This window comes from Carassius auratus, chromosome 13 (assembly GCF_003368295.1).
Source record: "Carassius auratus strain Wakin chromosome 13, ASM336829v1, whole genome shotgun sequence".
Classification (NCBI taxonomy): Eukaryota; Metazoa; Chordata; class Actinopteri; order Cypriniformes; family Cyprinidae; genus Carassius; species Carassius auratus.
This window is the reverse complement of record NC_039255.1, coordinates 19,708,668-19,734,930: the sequence shown is the minus strand read 5'-3', so window position 1 is coordinate 19,734,930 and position 26,263 is coordinate 19,708,668. Positions and strand designations below refer to the sequence as shown.

At 36.4% G+C, this 26,263-nt stretch overlaps 1 pseudogene; it reads left to right on the top strand.

Moving 5' to 3' along the window:
• Positions 1-5,788: 5,788 nt before the first annotated feature.
• LOC113113282 (endothelial PAS domain-containing protein 1-like) lies at positions 5,789-25,721 on the top strand (annotated as a pseudogene).
• The last annotated feature ends 542 nt before the right edge of the window (positions 25,722-26,263 follow it).

Below are 26,263 nucleotides of genomic sequence, written 5' to 3'. Positions count from 1 at the left end.
ATGTGTTTACAACACATACTGTGCTTGGAGCGGCTATTATTTATCGCTTTTGATGTGAACTAAATCGAAAAAGATAGCGAAATGCAATCATGTTTCATGGAAAAACTAAGATCATACTTGTTTGCAAGGACACGAGTGTGAAAAAGTGATTATAGAATTAGAATATAGAATTGATTTTAGAACTGATTAAAATAATTATCTTCTTTGTGTGTGTGTGTGTGTAACTGGCTGCACCTTGCACCCTGTTACCCATCAACTGTTTGCTCTGTTCACAACACTGGAGGGCCTGGGGGTCTGTGTCTGGACTTTCAGCTCCTGGCTGCTGTGTCCTAAAGCATGGAGCTGTTTGTTATGAAAATAGTTGTGTGACAGTACAGCAGTACGGCTGTGGATGTCACTTCTAGTTCTACCTCAGGCTACGCAGTGACATATATATTTTCCACTTACAGTACAATGTGTTTCAGATCAAGCAGAGAGAGGCGCAACAACCCTCTCAATCCAAAATCAGTGAGTCCTGCCGTGCTACAGTACACATGCCTGTTCTGACAGTCAGTCAAACTGTTCTTCTTTCACTCATAAAACCAACATCAATTTTCTTTCATTTGATTTAATACCTGTAATATTTGCCCAAGTTGCTCTTTTCTATTGAGTCTATGCTCTTTGTTGATTTACCGCGCCAATCTTTTAAAACCAAACAAGAACATGCACCTAAATAAATTCTAAAAATGCTGCAATCACGTCTTAAACGAAAGTATTTTTTGACCTTGCATGCATGCAAACCTGGTGTAGGAGACTCCAAAAACAATATTAGGCACCTTAAAATGACATAGTGGGCACTTCATCTTATTTTGTTTAAAGTACAATAACTTCTGGTTTTCATTTTAGTTAACAATTATACCTGTTCTGAAGACATATGAAAACTTTATTTAAAAAAAAAAACTGAACTTTACTTTGATTTATGGCTGTGCACCAGTGTTGTTATCGTATACCTAAAAATATTAAAACTATTTCCGGTAATTTAAATAAACCTGGAGTAAAACAAAGGTTAGATATTAGATATTAAAAAACTTTTCAGACAGTTGCCAAAGCACCACTTCTAAATTTAATTTCTAAAGTTAAATTGAAGTGCTAAAATTACTGAAACATAAACTGGAATAAAACAACGTTCTGTAATAATAAAAGCATAACAATATCACTAAAACTTTAAACTTAATAAACTCATGAAAAATTACAATATTTATGAATACTACAGTAGCATATAAATAATACTAAATAGCAGTCCTGTGCACTTTCAAACACAAGTTTACATGAGTCATGTTTGGTGAGAATCTGCATGTTTAAGTGAATTATCCCTTTAAGTAGCAGGTCATGTCATGACTTTGATATGCTTTTGCTGCTCAGAGGTTTAGGCCGGCAGTCTTGTGACATTTCCTGATCCCGTTCTGCCTCTCTTTCCATCACTTCCTGTCTTCTGCACTATCATCTGTAATGAAATGAGCTGAAAAGAAATCATTAACAATTTAAGTTAAATTGAAAGTTAAATGAAAGTTAATTGCATCGCAGTGATTTGTTGGCATTATAGTTCGTTGGTTGAATTCTGGACTCTTTTCCCAGGTGCATGCTGATGTAATGCAATGTAAAACAATCCTTCTGTTAAATGTAATTTGCTGCATAGAAACATAAGCTTGTACTCTATTGGGATCATTTGAAGTTACGTCTCGCTGCATTCATGCACCATTAGTGTCTTGCAACTTTGAGTTTCAAAATAGTATGTTTTGATTCTGACTAAGATATGGTTCAGGTGAAGGCTGTATACGCTGCTTCGCTAATGGGAGATTCAGTATTATGCATCAGATCACAAATATGTGGGCCATGATGATTCATTGTGCGAGTCTAAAACGGCATCATTGCTCATTTATCTCATGCTTTAGGAATTCCTTGAGAAAAGGCTGAACATAGAGACCCGCATCCACAGATGCAGTGAGCTGATTTCATGCACTGAGAGCGATTGCTCTGAAAGCTGTTTCTTTACACTGGTGTTAACCCTGCTCAAAGCTTTTTCTCCTTTCTATGCATACTTGATTATTTTGTAGGTTTTTAGGAATTGATTTATCATTGCAAAAACGTACGAATTGATCATCCCGATTGTTTTTTCCTTTTTATTTAATCTGTATGAAGATCTAAATAAATGTGTTGCATTATTTATATCATATTTTGATATAATCATGTGTGATTGTTCATCAAAATAATTGGAATATAATTTAGTTTTTTTATCTTTATTTTTTTAATATATTTACTGTTTATAAATCTATACACAAAAACTGTTCAAACGTATTTTTTTTAAGAAGTTAAGACTTATTTACCAAATGTGTTAAAATGATCAAAACTGACAGTTAAGACATTTATATAGCTATAAAATATTTCAAATATTTCAAATATTCAAATAAATACTGTTTTTTCTGTTCATCAAAAAAAGAAAAAAAAAAAAAAATCATGGTTTCCACCAGGAATATTATTCAGCAGCACAACTTCATCATTAATAATAACCAGAAATCGTATTAGAATGATTTCTAAAGGATGACACTGGAGACTGGAGTTTTTTTTTTTTTTCTATTTTTTTCATTATAATCATAATAATTAAGGTGAAAAGTTATATAAAAGGTACATAAATTACATTCTGGTTTTAATTTATGAACATTTTGGTAAATTATAAAAACGTCTACATAAAATATTATTGTATTGATGTAGTTTTATTTTTAGAAAGTATATATGAGGATTTATCTTGAATCATTATGTAGGTAGCTGTTAAATTCCTAGGTGTCTTGTGCGACACAGAAGGTGTTTGGGGATGTTTTGGGGCTTGGAGAGGCCCTCTCACTCAGTACAGGACTGTAATAGCTGCGGGGTCAGCTCTTAATTTAGTGCGTTTCACGCAAGGCAAATGACCGTTCTTCCAGTCAGAAGGTAGCGTGTCATTGTTTGCATGCCTGAATAGGGCAAGACTGCTTAGTCAGGTTTCGTGTTTGTTTATCTGTTTGCGTGCCGTACGACTGTTTTATCGTTACACGCCTCTGTGAGCGCGAGGCCATTGGTCGACCCGGTCCGTTCACCTGCTAAACATAGTTCAAGTCAGTACCTCCTTTAAGTTTGGTAGTCTGTTTATTTGTGTATTTGTAAGGATCTGAAAGCAGCTCATATTTCAGCTTCAGCTGAATCTCATACAGTAGCTCATTTGTCAAACTGAAATAGATAACGTCCTCGTGACAGGTTGACATCTATCGCCCTTGTGTTAAATACTTTGAATTCTCGGTTTGGTCTGGACGGTTCAACAGCATGCGAATCTCACACAGGTTTTTGGATACTCTGCTTGGAGTTTCACTGAACAAACTGAAGTTTGTTGGATTTTGTCGCTGCGTTCAAATTGGGTTCGAATTGATGTCACTGTTTGCATAAGTGCAAAGGTGATGTTAGAAAATGTGATCTGAAATCTAAAATAAACTTCTACTTGAAAATTAGAATGGATTTCTATAGTGCTTAGTTTTTAATAAATGGAGCCCAGATTTTTTTAGGTTGAAATTGTGTCTTAAGGTGCCAATGCACCAGACTTTGTTCCATGAACTTCCATTCATAGACTTAGGAAGACAGGAGAGCGGAAGTGCAATCATGTGCAAGGAAGTTTTGTCTCGCTGTGGACGTCAAGAAAGTAATCTTCCCAGCTGCATGGTTTGCAGTTTTGCAGGAACTTTTGCTTAAACTACAGTGTGTCTTAGCTCTCTGAATACATTCGCAATGTCTGAATTAACATTTAAAGTCTCACTTGCATTCAGAAATCAGCCCAACTTATTTGAAATCATCTCTTTTGAGAATTTCTTCACTTTAGCTGAAAGGACAACATGGACCAGCAGTGAACAATTGAAGTTACTGCCATTACAACCAAATACATTGAAAGCTGATTTCCTAAAATCTATTCTAGAATGAAAGTATCGAATATCGTATCGAATCAGCTTCCAGTGGCAAGGAACACCTCCTCTTCTCTATATCATCCTACGCGTTTAGAATAAAACCAATGTAAAGCTGTTACTTGAGTTGTACTTTAAGGTACAAAAGCTACATTTTTGTTTTCTTTACTCCAAATGCTACATATAAGTACCTATAAGGAACATATTACTAGCTAAACTTTACATGCATAACTTTTGATGTGCACCACCACAGTAACAGTGTGTCGAGAACCACTAATGATGGACGGTAGCTGATGTAGAATTAGAATTGAGGATTTTCATTCGGTTAATTTAACCACTAAAACCCAACATCTGGTAAAACGAGGAAGAAATTGAAACGTTCACCATGTGCCATGTTTAGCAGTCTTGAGGTGACGGGCTACATGTAATCTTTGGTGTGACAAAAGCTCTGACAATAGCTATTCTTCGGGTCACTACCTGTTTTCCATTGTTAGTGGTGGTTTGGTCTTGTAGGGTTAAATAAGACCCTAGACATCCGGTGTCTGCTACAAAAGGGTTCAGAGGGTTCACTAGAGCGCTTCATGCTCTGAGTGAGCGCTGGATCTCCATTGTTTAATGTCCTGCAGTATTCTCTAGCTCTGTGCACTAACAATGAAGTAGACTGTCTGTAGTTCAGACCTGAACGTGTTCATCCAGAGAGTGAATGAAGCACACACAACATTTGCTTTGAGTGTGAAGAGAAATGATTGAATTTATGAGCTTGTGTCTGACACTCTTTCGCTAGCAGAATCTTTGTATTCCAGATGTTGAGTGGTACATCATGAGCGCTTCTTCCAGCGTTGGACTAAATCAGCCTGTAAGGTACTATCAAAAGACCATTTCATTTAAATCCTTTGTCATCGAAACAATTATTGGAACAGTTTGCATCATATCTGCGCATTTGTCCTCTGCATTCTTATTGGATGAAGGACAGGAAAAATGGAATTCCATTTGGAATTTCTTTGCGTGTGGCCTGGCAGAGGATTCTTTTTATTTATTTATTTGAAAAAAAAACACCAACAGCGACTATAATGCTTCTGATTTATTATTTATAGCATTCCAAAGACAATGATTAATCAAGATTAAGCTGATCATAGTTGTGTTGGTGTTTTTTTTTATTTCTATCATCTTAAATCTCACAAAAATGTCAAGAATGACTTGATCGGCTTTCTGTATTTTGGAAATGTTTTACTGAGTCTATATATAACAATCTAAAACATAAGTCATTATCAAAGCGGCGACATGAATAGATCAGAAACATCTGTAGTTTCCACCTTTCAACAAGAAAATAGGAACTAAATTCTAGTTCCAGGAAATAAGATCTTTTTGTGGAACAGATGTGTTCTAATTGGGACAATATTTTTGTTATGAAATCCAGGACGTAGCTATAAGTGATCATTCCCATAAGCTCTTAAACAGCCAGGAATGTCTCACTTTGAGATCTGGCATTGACCCGTCCGCTACTGAATGAAGCAATACAATGTTACAAGATCTCCTTTTGCTGCATTATATTACTGATTTTATTCAGTTAACCTGTATAGTGTAGGTTTATTAACCAGTAACCCAGCTAACTGCTTCCACTGTTATGTTGATCAAGAGACATGATCGTTTTGTTTAAGGCAAAATGAATCACTGAAAGGATATCTGTGTGTTTGGATTCATTTGCACCTGCCGGACACTGGCTCAGTCTTTGAGCCTGATGTCTGAATCTGCAAGAGTGACTTGAGTTGAATAAAGAAAGGACTGTCAAGTGCACAAAGGGACTGTTATTCTCTGAAACCTCACGAGTCATGAGGAATGGGTTCAGCATGCCCGTGTTTGTTATACAGCATGAGAAAATATCAAGGTGAGTGTTAAAGCATGTCAAAAAGCAAAGGTCAGCTAAAAAACAAACTGAAGAAAACCGTTATTATGGGTGAATCTAAAAAAAAAAATGTTTGGAAGAATGGCCAGATTTTTAGGTGGAAACATTACCTGTACCAGTGCATGTTTTTGGTCTTTAAAAGACTTTTATTTGGCTATAATTTTTTGGAAGTATTTGCATATTGCACAATACTTTTCAGTATTTTGTTGATGGTTGTTTTCGTAAGTGGTGTTAATGAATTTAATATTTGTGAATTCATCTTAATATATGTTGTTGCATGGTTGTAGGTGCAGCTCAGAGCGGCGTAAGGAGAAATCTCGAGACGCGGCGCGCTGCAGGCGGAGTAAGGAGACGGAGGTGTTTATGAGCTGGCCCGCCAGCTGGCCTCTCCCACACAGCGTGCAGCTCACATCTGGATAAAGCCTCCATCATGAGACTGGCCATCAGCTACCTGCAGACACGCCAAATCCTCACCTCAGGTACAGCATTCAAATCCACATGTGAAAACACACACAAACATATTAGATCATTAAATCTAAAATCTATGTGAAAGTTCGGACATTATAGCATTGATTTGATAGTCAAAAACTGTTGATTTTAGTTTTATTGCACTATTTTTATTTTTTGTTTACAAATATTGTAGATTTTTAATGAGTCTACCATTCATCAGCCAAAATATGGATATAATGATCATTTATATGCATTAGCATAATTTTAGTACTGAAGACCTAGTACCACATTATTTTCCTTTACTCTGTTGTCCAACACAATCAATGTATTTATTATTATTATTATTATTATTAAAATTTACTGAATTTATTTGGCGATTTGGCATTTAAGTTTTAATGCACGTTACATTTAACATTTTTAATATTTGCCATTTATGTTAGCAGCCAAAGCTTGCACATTTTAATGTTTGTGCATCATTAGTACTGAAAATGTTCTGAAAATGCTACAAATTAACCAAATAATAATAATATAGAAAAAATGTTTAATAATATTGAAAAAGATTTTTTTTTAATTTCATACATTTTTCTATGCATATATGTTTATCTACAAAGGTAATTTCAAGATTTTCATTGAAAATTGAAGAGTACTATATTAAGAAATAATTTAATTGATAACATATTATAATTACTTTTTTTTTTTTTTTTTTTTGGTTTTACGTATTAGTAAAGTCATATTCTTTAGATCTGGTAGAAACCCAAACAAAATCCTATCACTACAATGATTGGTGCTGCGCATTCTGCTGTTTTTATAGAGTAATATATGCAATTTGATAAAGGTTATCACATGGGTGACTCCTCTGTTAATACAGCATCCCAGACCATGCGACTCTACTTGACGTCACTTCAAAGAAAGCGCCGTGTTGCAAATACACACACTCTGCTGATAATCAAATTCTACCGCTCTAGTTTGATCTCTTATCTGGGTTCACCATCATTAGCACTGCAATGTTATGAGGAAATGTTTAGTCGTGATGTCAGACTGCATTAAAGTTACTGCCGTATTATACAAACGAGGAGGCGCTTTCTGTAAAAACATAATTGCGTTAGTGGATATTGGGCCTGCCGTAACTCTGTCGGAGTTAATTATGTTTAGCTGTAGGTGCTAATCTAATAAATCAAAGACAGCATGTGATGAATAATACAGTTTAATGAAAACCTACAGATTATGTTTAATAATGGATACGCCAAGCTTCGAGAGATTTGAATGTGTGTGAGTGTTAAGGGATAGTCATCATTTTCTTCCCTCATGTCGTTCTGAATAATTATCACTTTCTTTTTCAGAAGTAATAATGGTTTCTACTGGATTGTGATTCAGTCACACTGTAAAAATCATATAAAAGCACTATAAAATTATCAATAATAAGTCTATAAAACGTATGAGCCATTTGTTATTTAGTGTCAAATGATAAATTAGTTTTTGTTATTATTTTGAAAAAATTTAATTTACTTTAAATTTAGTCTGTATAAGTCATTTTATTTTGTCTGAAAATATGAAATGTTTCCTTGTTTTTTTTTTGTTTTTTATGGTTTTGGTTTTAGTTTTAGTTAATACAAATAACCTATGTTTGGCAAGTGTTCTGAAGTTGAAACAGACTGAAATGTAATTCTGTAAATATTTCCCTCCACCGTAGCATTCAAATGTCATGAAAACATTATGCAAAATATCTTTTTTGTGAAAATCATAGTGGATTTGGAAGACATGAGTGTGAGTATGTGACGCCCGAATACTCCGCTCCAGATCTTGCGAAAGTCTCTCTGACCAGAGGATGTGAGCGTGTTCGTATTGTTTGTGTGTCTTTTTTATAAAATAAGAATCTCCGGAAGCTGCACAAAAGAGCTCCTGCACTCAACATTCCATTCTGTGTTTTCACAGACACTAAAGAGCACAGGGAACACAATTAGTACGCAGTTAGAACGCAGAATCGCCTCTGTTCGTTCAGTTTTAGAACAACTAAAAGACTGCACCTTTCGACTTGAAGTGACTTGACTGTCAAATGTTCATGCAGAAATGGAAAGAGGGAGGGAGGGGAAGGAGACATTGAAAAGCAGCCCTGTCAGTATGAGATGGCACATCAGATAGTGTTATCAGCAGGTCTGCGAGCTCTGTGCTGGAAGCATGATTGGTGCTTTCTTTAAGGCTGGCGCTCTCCGTCTCAGGCCAGCCAAAACACAGGCCAACCCTGGCGCCACACATCCATCCATCCCTCCCCCTCCTGCCACCACCCTACCCATGCTGAGGGTGCATGGGAAACACCTTTTACATAAGATCCCCAGTCCCTGTGCACTGATGCTTACAACTGATTCGCTCGCCCAGTGAATCACTCTTCTCGTCTATGGGCGGCTCGAAAACATATGTTATGAAATAATGTTTGACGCGACGTAATCTTGTTGAAATCAGTGACTCACCACTGCAATTATGATTCTTTACAGACTAACGAGAATTGGCCAAAACAAAACATGATCGCTTCGTGTCATTTTGGATGTCATGTCTTTTTTAGGCTGAAGTCTATATGCGGAGGTAGCTGTTGACGTATTTATCTGTAAGAGGCTTCAAGATAGCGCTTCCTCCAGTTCATTCTGTTCAAAGTTCAGAGGTCTCTATAGGGTTTTTGTTTTGTGTTTTGCTGTCTTTTTTGTGTTTTATTTGGGTTGTTTTATTTTGTTGTGTGTGTTTATATGTTTCCTTGGGTTGTGTTTTTTGTATTATTTTTATGTATTTGTGTTTTTGTAATTTGTTTTTGTTTATTTATTTTTTGCTTTTTAGTGTTTTTATGCATTTTATTTTGTGTTGTTATTTGGTGTTTTCAGCTTTTTTTCTCTTCTCTTGTATTTTTTGTTTGTTTGTATGTTTGTTTTCATGCTTTGTTTCATGTTTTTTTATGCATTACGTTATTAATAACACCCATTAAGCTTTAGCACATGTTATGTTAAGCAAAACATCCCGTAATCTTGAAGTGCAAAAATGTTGCCAGATGTTCTGCAATGCCTTGAGATATCGGTATCAATATCAATATTTCTACAGCTCAGGTGATCATACGACCTTGTAGATACATGTCTATCAGCAACCGATGAATTTAGACTCTCAGTAGACTTCTTTCCAGATTATCAATTTCTGAAACCCCGATGCTGGGTGCAGTTTTGTTTCATCTTGAAATAAAAGCCACAGGGCAAGAACCCCTTCAAAGACGTAACTCTAATTCTCCTGGGTCCACAGTCTCTAGGCTCGGCCCAAATCCAGCCCTGGGCTCTCAATGGGCCTTGGGAAAGTTTCTTATCTGGAGGAAGCACACTAGAGCGATCACATGCTTCCGACCCCCCAGCGTGGAGCCGCTCTGTTCTCCATGTCCTTGTCCAGTCCACCTCCCTCCTGAAGCTCTGCCAGATGTACTGCAGGACTCAACCGAAGTCTGGCACCCCATCCATATTTCAGTGGTGGTATTACCGACCATGTAGGGATTTAGTTTTAGTTTTTTTTCTTTTCTTCAAATGATCACTTGACTTAATCAATCTTTTATCATGCATAATATATACATCAGGGTCTACCAGTTAGCAATGCATTCTTTCTGTGGTCTTAATCTTTTGGACCCCGCTGTATTATTTTATGTTTTTTGCTTCAAAAATGTATTAGAGAGTGTCTGCTATGTTTGTACTGTATCTTTACATTGCCTTAAATAAGTTTCTGTATTTTTAGAAGCATAACCACAGATATTGGCCCCTTCCCATGGGTTTCTCACAGATGTGGGAGTTTGGAGTTTGTCTCTTTAAATTGAAAGACTGCACAGATTTAGTGCTGTCAAACAGCAAGGCATTGTGGGTGTCTGTGTGTGACTATATGTGGGTATTTGGTTTTTTCTGTGCATATGTGTGTGGAGCGGAGGGCAGTGACAGAATGGCGGTCAGTGTTGTTGGGAGGGTTCGGATTAGCAGGATGAAGTTGCTTAGTTGTTTATTTTGGACGTCAGCCAGGAACTTAAGAGCCAGAACAAGACTAGCGATGTGTGAGCACGCTCACATGCACCCATGCATTCTCAAACTCTTGTGTTTGTGCCCCGTTTCAGCCTGTACCGCTGCCACAGAGACGACAGACGTAGACAGACTGATGGACAGTTGGTATCTAAAGTCACTGGGCGGCTTCATTAGCGTGGTAACATCAGACGGAGACATGATCTTCTTGTCAGAGAACATCAACAAATTCATGGGTCTCACACAGGTGAGTTTGAATGAACACCAGGGGTCCAGAAATGAATCCCTATTCAGACAGATACTCACCTTTTGTCCTGTTATTATTAGCTGTTTGTCTGTTTAGCATTCATTTCCGCTGGGTGCACTTAATCATAGGCAGACGAGATGCCATTATTAACCACAGCACAAGCCCGTTTCCTTCAAGCACTGTATGGGAGGAAGGATGTGTCACTTTTTTCGTACCCTTGCGAAGCTCTTGGACTTATCTCGTGCCTGGCAATTGCTTCCTTGCACACGGTTGCTGTTTTGTAGAACTGTGGCCTGTTATCAGTTTGTTATCTGATAGACTGCTATTATGGCAAAGATTGAAGATCCATAGTCCTTGTGAATCACAAGAACATGCCCAGGTCAGATTTCACTACAAAATCAAAAAAAAATTACATTTACATAATGCTAAATGTTCTCAGTGATGTAAAATAAATTGTTGTATATTATAGAAAAGAATATTTATACTTTATGGTAGCATTTGATATAAGATTTGTGTATGCAAAATATAATTCATGTTATATACACTATGATTCAAACATATGGGGTCTGTAAGATTTTTTTATGTTTCAGAGATGTTCCACCAAAGCTGCATTAGAAAGAAATCATTTTTAACATTATAAAAGCTTTTGCTGTCACTTTTAATGAATTTAATGCATCCTTGCTGAATTAAACTTTTAATTCCTAAAATAATAATAATTCTTACGGATCCCAAACCTTTGTGTTTTAGTGTAATATACTGTAATGAGCGGTTTCATGAGATTCACCTTTGCTTGAAAGTAGATTGTTTCCCATGTAATGCACTGACCGCACCTGCATGTCTCTCTCTGTAGGTGGAGCTCACAGGGCACAGCATCTTTGATTTCACACACCCCTGTGACCACGACGAGATCCGCGAGAACCTCAGCCTCAAAGCCAGTATGTCACTTCTGTTTATTCAGCTTCACCAGCTGCAATATGTGTAGACAAAGCGTGTTTGAGAATGCCAGAGAACAGCCAATCAAATACAACTGGAGAAAATCTGTGTTAACTTGTGTTAGATGGATGAAAACACGATCACACATAAGTATATGTATGTGAATCACAGGTTTCAAGCCTTTTCAGTTTCAGTTCAAACTCTGAATTACCTTCTAGAAGCATATGAAAGCATTTTAACATTCCAAACTGAGTTCAGCATGGGCTCTGAGTGTACGGTAAAATTCACTCCACATGCTTTCTTATGGGATTTTTTTTTTCTTTATGAAGATGGATTGGACTTTAATGGTTTTAGCCGTTGAGAAAAATGTTCTTATCACTTCTGCAAACAGACATTCATACATACCAAAACAAGTATGTAAAAGCCTAATGTGAAGAAAACACATGGCTTCATAGAAAAGGATTAGTTATGTGAAGAAATAACAATCATCTGCGTCTCCATTATTTGACCTCCACACTTTCCTACCCCTATATATTTAAATATAAATAAATATATATTTATATATTTTCTTATTTTTTTAATCAATATAATGGATTTCAGAGGGCCCTATAAATGTACAATGTGATTTAAATTGAATACGTTTAATGATTTCAGTTATTTAGACAAGCTTTTTTTTTTACTGAAATATAAATAAAGCTATTAAAATTGAATATCTTTTTAATGTCCCCCAATGTTGTTTTAATTTTTGTTTAGACATGCTTTTTTATGACTACAATTAAACCCTTAAAGTAGAAAAAAATAAATAAACATCTGCAAGATGTTTTGGAATTTGATAACCCAAGAAAAAATACTTGTGTTGAGTTTAGGCTTCCGTTTGCATGGAAGGAAAATGCTAGGAATGTTTTCCTGGGATTTTTGGCCCGTGTCTAAACTGAGACACTCTTTATGTTTGTGTGTGTGTGTGTGTGTGTGTGTGTGTTAATTGGCAGACACTGGAAAGAAAGGCAAGGAGCTGAGCACAGAGAGGGATTTCTTCATGAGAATGAAATGCACAGTCACGAATCGCGGGCGCACAGTCAACCTCAAGTCAGCCAGCTGGAAGGTGAATAACTTCTCTTTACGATAAGCGCTCACCTGGAGTCAGATGTCGTGCAGCTCATAAAGATGACGGTTGTTCTTTCAGGTGCTGCACTGCACAGGGCACCTGAAGGTGTGTAACGGCTGTCCCACACGAGTGCTGTGTGGATTTAAAGAGCCACCGCTCGCCTGTGTGGTCATGATGTGCGAGCCCATCGCCCATCCATCAAACATTGACACACCACTCGACAGCAAGACCTTCCTGAGTCGCCACAGCATGGACATGAAGTTCACTTACTGTGATGACAGGTACAAACACACATTCTTGGACTAAATGCACAGTATAAGAGTTGTGTTGTCGATCGACACTCATGAATGTTAAAAGTGAACACACATCCTGTTGACAATATATGACACCAGACACCGTCAATAGAGGGTACTATTAAGATATATAAACATTCATTTATCATTCATTCATTCAATAATTCGCCAATGAAAGGAGGTGCACTTCTAACCATATACAAGCGTCTTTATTTTCTGTTCAGTTTATGTGAGGTTTGTTATTTTGAAATGCTGTATGTTAAATGAATTCAACTGAATGTATTTGTGTGATATCAATAAACGGGTTGAAATATAATAGTCATTTATTAGTTTATGTACATTAAAATGTCAGATAAAAATAACACCTTTCTAAAGTTCTTCTATAAAATTAATTTATATAAAACATATATTTAACATTTATCTACAGTGTTTTAACATCCATAAACACCAGAGAGAGAGGAAAAAAATATTAATGCATTGGTAACTAGATAATACATACATTATAATATATTGAAGCCTACATGAAGAACTGGAAAAAAAGGGGAAAACATTATATTAAAGGCCAGAAGAGACTTGTTTAATGGAAGTAATGATTGCTTAAACGCTGAAATGTTCTGCAGTAGTTTTTGAAAGAGCCTAGACTTATGTCACCTTGAGAATAAGAGCGAGATAGTCATTTAACGTATTCAAACACCCATTCAGTGGTAATTCTTGTCATTATTGTGATGGTAGCTCACACAAATTCAGAGAAGATTGAAGTAAAACATGATTATTTCATTTTTGGAGCACAGCATCTATGGAAAGATCTGGAATGGGGTCCAAGGCCTTAATTCAGAATAGCTTGTATTTCAAAATAGCCCAGCTTCTGTGTGTGTGTGTGTGTGTGTGTGTGTGAAGTGGTTAGTTCAATGACTGGTGAATAGAAGCCTCTTTAATGAACAGAAGCCTGCACACACACACACACACACACACACACACACTCAGTGACATGCAGCTGTCTGCCATTATGTAACTTCAATACAAGGATCAGCTCAATACAATAAACACACACTTTCAGAACAAAAAAATACTCGTGTCACATTCATTACACAAAATCACATAACTGTTACACGGAGAGGGCTTAAACACATTATCACTGGAACTGTAAAGTAAAAATTAAACAAAAAGGCCTTGAAGCATGTTGTTTCTAGAAATAGGCAAAAAGGCACAATATATTAAGACAAGTTGTTGTTGTTATTTATTACATTATTATGATTAATATTACTCTCAGCAATGACATTTGCTGTGGTTTACCAAACTATTTTCTGTCAAAACTATAGAATATATTGAAACTATATTTATTATTAACAAAGAAAAATGTATTTATAATATGAATTGGATATTTATATGATCGTAATAATAGCTGTTATCACAGAAATAATTTTCTCTTCAGCAGGTTTAATTTGATATATTTAAAATCAAGTCAAATCATAGTTATTTATATAAACTGTATTGTATAAAGCGTTGTTTCAAATAATTACATTTCAGCTGTAAGGAGCATCTACAGAACATAATATTTTCATTATCTGGCTCCATTCAACTCAGATTTTGTTCAGTTTAATTAATGATATTATGGAATATTATACCTGTAAAAATTCTAAAGCCCATATTTCTTAATATACACTAGTAAATTTCACAAATAATTACATAGAAATGGCAAGTAACATATTTCTTCTTTTCTTAGTCCACTAACTCTTGTTTTACAGTGTACCATCATATATTATCCTTTAATGTAAAGAGATATTAAATATGCAATGTTATATTAATCTGTAATGTTGTATTATTTCACGTAAATTCTAATTATTCACCCCAGAATCCGTATGAAACTCCATTCCTTGACATCAGCCAGACAAATCACATGAAATGGATCATTATTAAATTGGCTTAAAAAAATACTTAGCGTGTGCAGATCAAAGAAAATAGCTGAGAGCTTGTGTGTGTGTGTGTGTGTGTGTGTGTGTGTGTGTGTGTGTTAATGTTAACTGCCTCTCACTTTTTCCAGAGTCACTGAGTTGATGGGTTACAGTCCTGAAGATCTTCTGGGCCGGTCGGCGTATGAGTTCTATCATGCTCTGGACTCCGAAAGCGTCACCAAAAGCCACCAGAACCGTACGTGTCAAGCCTTGTGTTAGAAAACCAGAAACCCTTTCTTTTTCACAACTCAAGCATGTGTTATTGGGAAATAATTGACTGTATAAAAAAAAAAGAGGAAAATCACATCCACGTGTATAATCATATGACTGCTAGACACAACACGCACTCTTAGCATGGCCTTGATGGTGTCGTGTGAGTGAACTGGGGATGAGGATTAGAGTGTGATCCTCTTCTGAGAAAGAGCAGTGGATCAGGTCAGCACAGGTGGTGAGGCCTGCGTTCCCAAGGTTTACTGTTTCAACCCTTCAACACGCGCTCGGAGTGTAACTGCGATCTGATATCTGCTACGTCACAGCAACAGTCTGTACGGATACACAGATACGCAGACACACAAGGACACTTTTGCACTTGCTTTCTCTCAGAATGCATTAAGCTGCTGACCTCTTTTCCAGTGGTTTCATAATAATACTCTGAATCCTGTTCATTGTGCTTTGTCTAATTAAACCTTTTGCTGAAAAGCAGTTTAGTCAGAATTGCATGCTTTCTACATCACAGATATTACTGAAATAGGTGTCCAGAAGCTCTTTTTAAAATAATAATACTAATGATAACGGAATGGCCCACACTTTAAGTCAGAAATTAGTACCTTTTTAATATTTAGTACTTAGAGATTCATACTTTTTATTAAGCAAGCATGCATTTAATTGATCAAAAGTGACAGTAAAGACATTCACAGTATTATGTAAAAAAAAAAAAAAAAAAAAAAAAAAATGATGTTGATGTTACTTGTGCAGCAAATCAGAATATCAGACCACGTGACACTTAATACTGGTGTAATGATGATGATAAATTCAGCTTTGCATCACAGGAATAATATACATTTTATTTCATTTATTACATTTTTTTCACTTAAATTGTAATTATATTTCATTTTACTGTTTTTTTTGTAATTTAATCAAATAAACAGCCTTTATGAGCAAAAGAGACTTATTTCAAAAACCTCAAGCTTTTGAACGATTATGTATATTATAGTGAATTATTAATCTAAACATTATTAAATAATTATCAATTATTACAAAATATATAAAGAAATAATAAGAATAAGAATAATTTACAAAGAAAATCTTTTGGATTTGGAGTATTTATTTATTTCTTTATCATCATAAATTTGTTTCTAAAAAAATGCATTATTATAAATGCATATTAATAGTATTTCCACAGTTCAGAATGATAATAAACTTATAATAAAAAGTGTGGGAATTTCTTATTGGAAAAAAACAATAACAGAACTACAATTAGATTGGATTAAGTAATTTTGATAATAAATATTTTAAATATCATATAGAATTTTTATAACATAGAATGCATAGCATAACATAAAGCATATATACATCAGTCGTAGTTGCTCTCGTCTCTTTTACCATCGACATGCTGCCTGCACAATATTGCCTTTTAGCTTTCATTTATCTGTCTCTCAGATAGCAGAGGTGAAACCTAATATCTGTTGATGTCAACAAACACAGACTCTCCACACACAGCTTACATATGTATGTGTGTACTCTATATACAGAGGTCTCTAGCCCCCTCACCCCATTGAAACAAATTGCATTTCACATGCATGTTTGAGATATGAATAACATTCAAAAGAGCCTTATTGGACTGAATGAGCGGAGCAGCCTTTAGGACATCTTGAACCCTATTAGGGGTGACAGAGGAGATAGGAACACAGCTACGGTGCTCCTCCGCTGGGCCAGGTGTCCCAGATTGCTCCCTAATCAGATGCTGGACGTGGAGTGGTCCACTGAGATGTTAATGTGTAATTAAAGTCTTTTCGAAGTGTATAGAGGAGAATAAAAAGAAATGTTGATCTGGATTAGGCCTGTTGAGAGTGGAGCTGCCTCGTGACATTTGAGTTTGAATGCACCGCTTATTTGTCCCTTTCTTTTCTAATCAGTTTTGTATTTTCTGTTTCCCAGTGAGAGAAACGTTGTTGTGCAGTTTGTTTTATTACAAAACTTGCACCTGGTTACATCTCTTCTGTAAACTTTTTCTATTGTTTTCTATCATGAAATATCACAAAAGCAAAAAAGGCAAAGAAAATCAGTTATATAGGAACATAAAACAAACAGGCAGCATGAACCTGCTCTGTTGGCAACATATATCTATTGCTTCATAAATTAAAATAACAAGCTTGCCAACTCAAGTTTCCTTTATAGCACATATAATACAGACTGTGCCAAACACAGACATAAACAGGAAAAATAGCAGAGTCAATTATGAAAGCTCAGCTATGGGCAGACAATAAAGTCATCTTTTAGAGTAAGACAGTTCAGGATGTACAGTACCATTCAAAATAGTCTTGATAGTTTTAGTAAGAATGCGTTCAGTTTATCAAACGTGACAGTAAAGATATTTATCATTTTACAAATATATTTAAATTTCAAATAAATGCTGTTCTTTTGAACTTTGTTTATAAAAGAATCCTAAGAATTGTTTCTTGAGCATCGAATCGGCGTATCAGAATGATTTCTGAAGATCATGTGACACTGAAGACTGGAGGAACGATGCTGAAAATTCAGCTTTGCATCACAGGAATAAATTACATTTTTAAATATATTCAAATACAAAAACCGTTCATTTGAATTACAAAAATATATCACAATATTACTTTTTTTTTTCTTTTTTTTACGGTTTCAAATAAATGTAGCCTTTATGATCTTCTTTAAAAACTTCTTACAGGCCCTTAACTTTTGAACTGTAGTGGATGTATAAAAAAATAAATAAAACATTTGCTATTCTTAAAACCATTCGTAAGGAAGGGAAAGCCATTTCACTACATGGATATTTTTTCAACATCTCAACAACGAGATGTTTTATTTAAACTGTTAGGTGATATTTAGGAAGAACCAAGCTTGCTGGCCTCCTCTTGGAACCTCTGGCTTTCTATGCGACTTCCTTTACGACTGTGTCGATAAAGTCCCAAGGCTTTCTACGGCAACGTGGCCATCCTGCAGAGCAGCGCATGCACAGGCCAGGGATGAACCGCATGATCCAGAACCAGTGCTTTCCCACGGCAGATCTGGACCGAGTCCAGGGCGAACGTGCCATGGAGACAGACTGTCAAAACTCAGATCAGCATTCCCTCATTGTCTGCGTCTCTCTGTTTGTCCTGTTGCTTATGTTAGCTTTCCCTTGATGGGTCCGGCTGTCTGTCCCGGTTTATGTTATAGCTACCCAAGACCCTCTTATAGATCCTCAAACCAACATGTATAATGCCTGAGAAAACATTCGGACCAGACGTTAAATCAAAACGTCGGTACAAAAATTAGTTTTAGGAAATGCATGCGTTCTCATGTTGCGCTATATTCTCCTCTTCCCTCACTAGTGTGCACTAAAGGCCAGGCGGTGAGCGCTCAGTACAGGATGTTGGCTAAGACCGGGGGCTATGTGTGGGTGGAGACCCAGGGTACCGTCATCTACAACAGTCGCAACTCTCAGCCCCAGTGCATTGTGTGCGTGAACTACGTGCTGAGGTAAGGTAAAAAAATGAAAGGTGCATGTTTGTACTGCGTCTGCAGACTAGAACTTTCTGTTCTCTGCTCATCGACGCTTGTAATCCAATAAAAGACAAAAAATACAACTTAAAAGGATAGTTCATCCAAAAAATGTACTCGTTTCGAAGCTGTATGCCATTATTATTTCTGTGGAACACAAAGGGGAGAAGTTGATGAATGTTCACACTGCTCTTTTGAGGCATGGCTCGGTGTAATGCTTTACTGTTACACCACAGTGTTGTTTAGACAGTGAAAAAAGAGGCTGTCAGTCTTAGTTTGTGCTCTCTTCTCTTAGTGACGTCGAGGAGAAGTCCATGATCTTCTCTACGGACCAGACCGAGTCTCTGTTCAAGCCTCAGCACTTGAACCGTTTCTTCAGTCCATGCAAAGGCGGCTTGGACAGCGAGCCAGGAGAAATGCTCTTCACCAAACTCAAAGAGGAGCCTGAAGATCTCACCCAGCTGGCACCTACGCCTGGGGACACCATCATCTCTCTTGACTTTGGTGAGAGCCGTCTTCAACCACACGGATGGTTACCTACAATGCAAATCTTCATCTGCTCAACTCTTTCCTCTTTCTTTCAGGTAACTGCCAGTATGAGGAGCACCCGATGTACAGTAAAGTGTCTGCTGTCTCTCGCTCTGTTCATGATGGCCACAAGACGAGTTATGCTGGAGACATTGCCAAGATGGCCGCCACTTTCTCTGTGCCTCAGGCTCCGCCTCCCAGCAGTTCAACTCCCAGCCTCAGCAGCTGCTCTACGGTAAATAATACCAATAATCTTCTCATCGCCACATGTTGTGTCTGCATATGAACTTTGATTACTGTACGGTGTGTCATCATAGAGTCTGTTATATGTTGAACAGCCCAGCAGCCCGGATGATTACTACACCTCAGTGGACAATGACCTGAAGGTGGAGCTGACTGAGAAACTATTTTCCTTGGACACACAAGAGACAAAGACTTCCTGCAACCAAGAGGTTAACAAATATTCAACCTGTAATATTAATTATGCTTTTATGTTTAATATGAAGTATGCTGTACTCTTTAACATTTAAATGGAATATATGTCACTCAGAAACATTAAATATGTAATTTGAAAAGGATTGTATCATGTTTTTATTGTTTTTTTAATTGCCTGAATATTTGAACTGTTCTGAAGTTACTTTGAAGGAGTTCCCATATATGCAGTGCATTTCCTCGGAAATAAATTTGTATTTGTATGATTTGGTGTGATAAGATCGTTAGGAAGACCATTGACACCAGTCAAAGTGAATGCAAACATCTTTTCAGCAAACACATTTTTAAAAAAATTTAAGTTTTTCTTTTCTTTTCTTTTAAACAAAATTATTTGTTTTGATTTTATTAGATTATTATTATTATTATTTCTTTTTTTAATCTAATCAAGTTCTCTTTAGACACATTTGAGTGTTTTGGTTTGTTTGGGTTTATTTTGTGCTTTGTTTTGTGTTTTGTTTGTTTGATTTATGGCTTGTTTCAAAAACAGTGTTTTTTTGTTTTGTTTTGTTTTTTGGAGAGAAAAAAATACTGTTCCAAAGGTCTTTTATCTTCCAGAGAAATATTGATTCCTCGTGATCCTTCTAATGTCAACATTTGATTAGTTACAAACACAGTCAGGTGTTATAAAATCTGTTCTGACCTTTGACCTCTCCCCATGACCTTCCAGACTGACTTGAGTGATCTGGACTTGGAGACTCTGGCTCCCTACATCCCCATGGATGGTGAGGACTTCCAGCTCAATCCCATCTGCCCGGAGGAGCCGTCATCTGAGATCGGGGCCCTGGGAACCAACCAGCAGAGCTTCAGCAACATCACAAGCCTCTTCCAGCCCTTGAGTTCCCCTTCAGCAGCCCACTTCCAGCCCAACATGAGTTCAGGAGGGGACAAGCAGAGCATCAGCGGAGGCTCTGTGGAGTCCTGGCCATCTGTACCCTCCAGCAGGGGCCCCATACAGATGCCTCCCTACCATGATCCCGCCAGCACCCCGCTGTCCTCTATGGGAGGCCGTCAGAATCTGCATTGGCCGCCTGACCCTCCGTTACACAGCAAGGCTGGGATGATGGATCCTTTAGCTGCAAAACGCTCTTGCCAAACTGTGCCAGCAAATCGAATAGCATCTTATTTGCAAAGGTAATTCTGAATATTACAGGGTGTTTCTCTTGGTTCGGTCTAATAAAATAACATATAACATGCTTCTGTCTTAACATTTGCATTAAATGACACCTGTGTCTGTTTCACAGGCCCATGGAGAACTTTGTGCAGAACTACAGAGACATAAGTCCAGCTCGACTTTCTCTCGCTAACAATTTCAAGCGTTCGTTCACACAGATGACAATGGTTCGTTCATATTTAACTTGAAATGTTTATGGAATATGTAAGCAATGATGCTGAAAATACAACTTTGTGTCACAGGAATAAATTACACTTTAAAATATATTAAAATAGACAACCGTATTTTGAATTGTAATAATATTTCAAAGTATTACTGTATTTACTGTATTTTTGGTCGAATAAATGCAGCCTTGGTGATCAAAAGAGAATATCAAAAATATTTAACCCTCTCAGGCTCAAACTAAGTTTTAGTAACAAGTTTTTAGTACTCCAGATACATAAAATATGTATCTGGAGTAATAAGGTAGTTCGTTTTTAACTGTTGCAAATCAGCAACGCCTGCCTTGAGAGGGTTAAAACAGTATAATGCAATAAATTATTCATCGAAACATTAATAAATAATTTTTAGTGGTATTTTACAAAGGAAATTGGTTAGGTTCTTTTTTTATGCTTTGTTTTGTTTAACATATTTCCCCTCTAAAATTGTCTTTATTATAATGAAAGGAATATTATCACCAACATAATGGTAGAGTACACTTACGAAGGTAGTCGTTTTACAATATTTATTTTTATTAAAATGCAGTAAGTAAAAAAAAAAAAAAGATAGAAGGGGAGAGAATTTGAAAATTAACTGGCTAACTGTCCTGCAAATAATGATCTATTTAAATAAATAAAATGACATGGCAATCTTAATTTTTCAAATGCACACACTTCCAAAGTTTGAATTCTACACATTTTTTTGTTTGTATTATTTTTAGTGCTAATAATTTTTTAATCAGTTTTATTCAGTTTAGAATGATAATAAATCCATACTAAAAAAGTATGGGAACTTAAATAAATAAATAAATAAATAAATACCTTTTATAAATTAAATCAGGTGTATCCAAACATTTTAGTTTAACATTTTTCTGTTGGGTGATTTTAGTGTTTAAACAGCATGTGTTGTAGTTATGCGTGTTATCTGTTGTGTTTTAGAGTGAGACGTCCTCCACGAAATCACAACACACAATGTGGAAGAGACTTCGAAATGAAAGCTGTGCCGTCATGGACAGGAAATCACTCAGCACTAGCGCTTTGTCAGGTACCACACTGAAAACATTATTAATAGTACATCACCCATGAGTCTGGAGAGAAATCTCCACCAGTCAGAGAATCGAAAGAACAACTCCCATGAATCACTATAAATGACTTCTCCTCATTCTGTCAGACTACTTGTAGTTGTTCGCCCTCTTGTACCTCTTTAAATCAAAGTTTGTAATGTTGTGATTCACCTTGTAGCTGGTTGCTTTGGTTCATGGTTTAAAAAAATCCTCAAATCCTTTTTTTAGCAGATGTATTGTAGACAAAACCAGCACCAATTGTGAATCAAATGTATTTCTATCTAGACAAAGACATGGCCCACGATGGAGGCATGGACCACCAGCACAGGAAGACCCAGTATTCGGGGAATCAGTGCTGTAACTTCAGACAGTTCAACATGCAGCCTTCCTCTAAAATGAATGGTGAGCTCTGAATCGACACATGCTCTTACATACGTCATGCTCTGTGGATGCTGATTCTCAGAACCGCTTGTGTTTGCAGGAATCGCCAGTCGTCTCATAGGGCCCTCCTTCGAGACCTACTCTCTGCCTCAACTGACGCGTTACGACTGCGAGGTCAACGTCCCGTTGCAAGGCAGTCTTCATTTGCTGCAGGGCAGTGACCTCCTAAGAGCATTAGACCAGGCCACTTAGACCGGTTTCACCACAGAAATGCAGTCCCACTTCCCCTGACCCTAACGCTCATCTCATAGCCACCATCCTGACAATAAGCATCCCAGCTTCGGCACATCCCACAAACCCCCTCTCACAGTCATATCTACCTGAGAGCATACATGACAAATGTAGCTTTGATTCTATTTTTATTGTCTACATCTTCATAAATTATATACATGTGCTATTTTTTTAGTTAAAAGAGCGTTTAGGAATGAATTTAAGTGTTTTGGAGGAGTTTAAATGTTGCGTTGTGTTTCTCTGCTTGTCAGATCGTTTCAGCAAAGCTGTTTTCTGCATATTCTCCTCTTTTTCTCTATCAATGTCAAACGAGAAAAAAAAAGGAAGAAAAAAAAAAGAATCTACTGTAAGCTACTTGTTTTGAAATGTTCTAATTTCTTTCATTTGTTCTAACTTTCCTACCTCTGACACATCACTAGAGACCCCATGAAATCAAGCTCGAGCTCATCTGTATGCTGATGCAGTGGTTCCCAAGCGTTGTGTAGTTCAGTTGTGTGCTTTATTAACAATATTAACAAGAGCCCATCTTCATTCACGTGCTGCTGTCTCTCCACTCGCACAAACACATTCGCTCTGAGTCCAGGGTTGCCAGATTTCACAAAAAGCTACCTGGTATAATATAAAACTAGCTAAAGTCTGCAGGACACCGGCCCTGCAGAACCAAGTTTGGAGACTCCTGATATATACAGTGAACCCAGTTACTGTGCTTTAGGGATATAGTACTCTATGATATATAAGAGATAAATACAATTAAATTCAGTAATGTATAAGGTAAGATATTCAGTTTATAATGAATAGAATAGTCTATATAAAATACAATGAAATTACATTGCACAAATTAGTTTCATTTTTTTATTTCGTATTTTTTTTAAAATGTAATTATGCATTGTTTAATGACACGTATGCTGGCAACCACTGTGCTAGTGTACTCCTCAAAGTTAACCAAATTTGTCCCACACTTTAAAATGTTATCATTTTAAAATATTTCCTGTTTTAATATTTGTTAAATCAATTTCTGGGATGAAAATATCCTCTCTGCAGTCATCCTTTAATATTTTCACCAGGAAGTATGAAAATAAAGGGCAGAAAACTGTGCTGGCGAGCCGTTTCATGGGGTCTTTATGCCTTGTCCTCACTGACCACTTTCAGTGTTCGTATTTTTTTTTGCGTGCCTTTCTTTGTTCGATTAGTGGCAATACTATATTTCTCTGATCTATGTTTATTGCCTTATTGTGGAGACCACTTTAAAAACCTATATTTTTGTCTATTTAGCTGTAAACATACATATTTAAAGGAAGATGCTCTAAGATTTCTATATAATAGATTTCTACTTTGATGATAAAGTTAAGTGTTTATCTGTCCTGGTACTTTGTCTTGTCTACTCAGTAGATGTGAATCAGAGTCCTTATCGAGTCTGCAGTGCTGGTGTCCTGTGCTCTTTCTTGGTGACTTTTTTGTTTTCCGGAAATATGCAAAATTGCATATTACGATTAATGGCAGGCCAGTACAGTTGGTTCAAATTTATTTTTATTTTTTTTTAATAAAACAAATGAGTTTTAGACATGTTATGTAGCATATTGGATCCTTAAAATGAGTTTAATCTTAGTGATTTCTTGCATTGTTTAAAGATGGTGCTTCACGTCGCCTGACCATATGAATACCCATATGAATATAATAACATTAGCTCTTTTTATTTGAAATTCCCTGAGGTTGTCTTTAAAGTTGAATCATAAAGCATATAAATTATTTCTTAAGGCTATTAGTTATGACTGTGGCAATTTGTAGTAATGGAGCAAGAATTGTGCATGATGATGATGATTCTTCTGCTTAAATACATATTCGCTCTTTAGATCGTCTGTTAAATTTGAATGTAAATCTTAACCCCTAGTGAAGAAAAAAAAAAAAAAAACAGAATGACACGTTGCTATGATTTAAAGGTACAAAGATGAGGTTTGGCACACAGTCCAGTTTTTTAAGTGTTCAAAGTGTGTTTTGATAGAGGACTGGAGATGTGTTGCTTTATGGTGGATCTGCTGTGTGAGACGGATCTGAGAGAGAGAGTGGCTGTGCACAACTGAGCAAAGCTAATTCACAAAATGTGTCCAGGTCATATTTCACTCCAAAGAAATTATCAATATAATACATCACAGGAATATGAGACAATTGTGCCGTTTTCAGCAGTATGAAGATTTTATTGCATTAATTGCATTACAGTTACCTCCCCAAAAAAGCATGCGATTTTTAGTAGTTATTTAAATTTATACTGATTAATTTATACTTAAAAAAGAAAAAGAAAAAAAAAGAGAGAGACCGCTAGTCAGATAACACGTGCACATCTTTAAGATCATTCTTTACATCTAGGGAGAACTTTATTGTTGTTGGGGGAAATTCTGCATAGTCCCTTAAATATGCCAGATACATCTAGACTCAATGTGCACATGCTTTTTAACGGTTTTAGTAAATGGCAATAATCTGATATTTAAATTCTTACAGGTGCCTTAAAACAAGAAAAATCTAGGTCACTGACCATGAAATCGCTAACACAAAGCCATAAAGCAATGCAGTTCCGTACATATTACTTGAATGTTCAGATATTAATGCCAAAGGAGGAAATGGTGTAAAGCAGTGCAGCCATCTGAAGATGTTACCGTGAGAGTTGTGCATCTGAATGTGCAGAAAGCTCTGGTTCATGTATGTCTGTGTAATATCTAACACTCTGAAGGTCTTTCCCCAGACAGAGAGCCCAGAATTTGAGATGAATCTGCTCTTATGTGCCCCACTGGTTTTGTGGATGTCTTCAACTTTAAAGACAACATTAGATAAATACAGAAAATAGGCATTTTTTTAATAAAACAGAAAAGCAATTACGTACATATTTGAATATGCTAAATGTATATTGATATTATTATGATTATTATTGTTGACATTACTGTATGGGAAATGTTACCCAATAAGTTGTATCTCTGCACTGATATCTTATTAAAGCATATCAATCTTCTGTTGATTATCTCTTTGTTTTCATTCATAGTAAAAATATCACTTGTGTGCCAACCTGAACAGTGATGGTATCAGATGGTAATACCATGGTACTCCAAGGCAGGGTCTTTCCATAGTAAAAGTACAAAAACATGGTATTACTCACAGTATTAGCAGTTTAGTATCACTCATGTTTACAAGAAATATTAAGTACATCATAGTTTAATCATAGTCATCGATCACCATTAAACTGTGTGCGTTCAGCTCTGTCTTAACGGCATTTCACGACTAAACTTGTTTAATTTTTATTAAAAAATGGCAGGAGGACACGCCTCTTCTCAGAAAAGCCACAATATGCAGCTAAATAAACGTAACTGACAGGGAATATAATGTGCTGAGAGGATGGGGAAACTGGACATAATGCGTAACTCTTGGACCCTGATCGCAGACAGGCTTGTCCTAATTGTCCCCACAAGCCAAGGACAATGTCCTAATAGCCCCAGAACGTTTGCCAGTACAGACATGCTAATTAAAGGAACTTTCCATTAGCAAACTCTGTCCCCC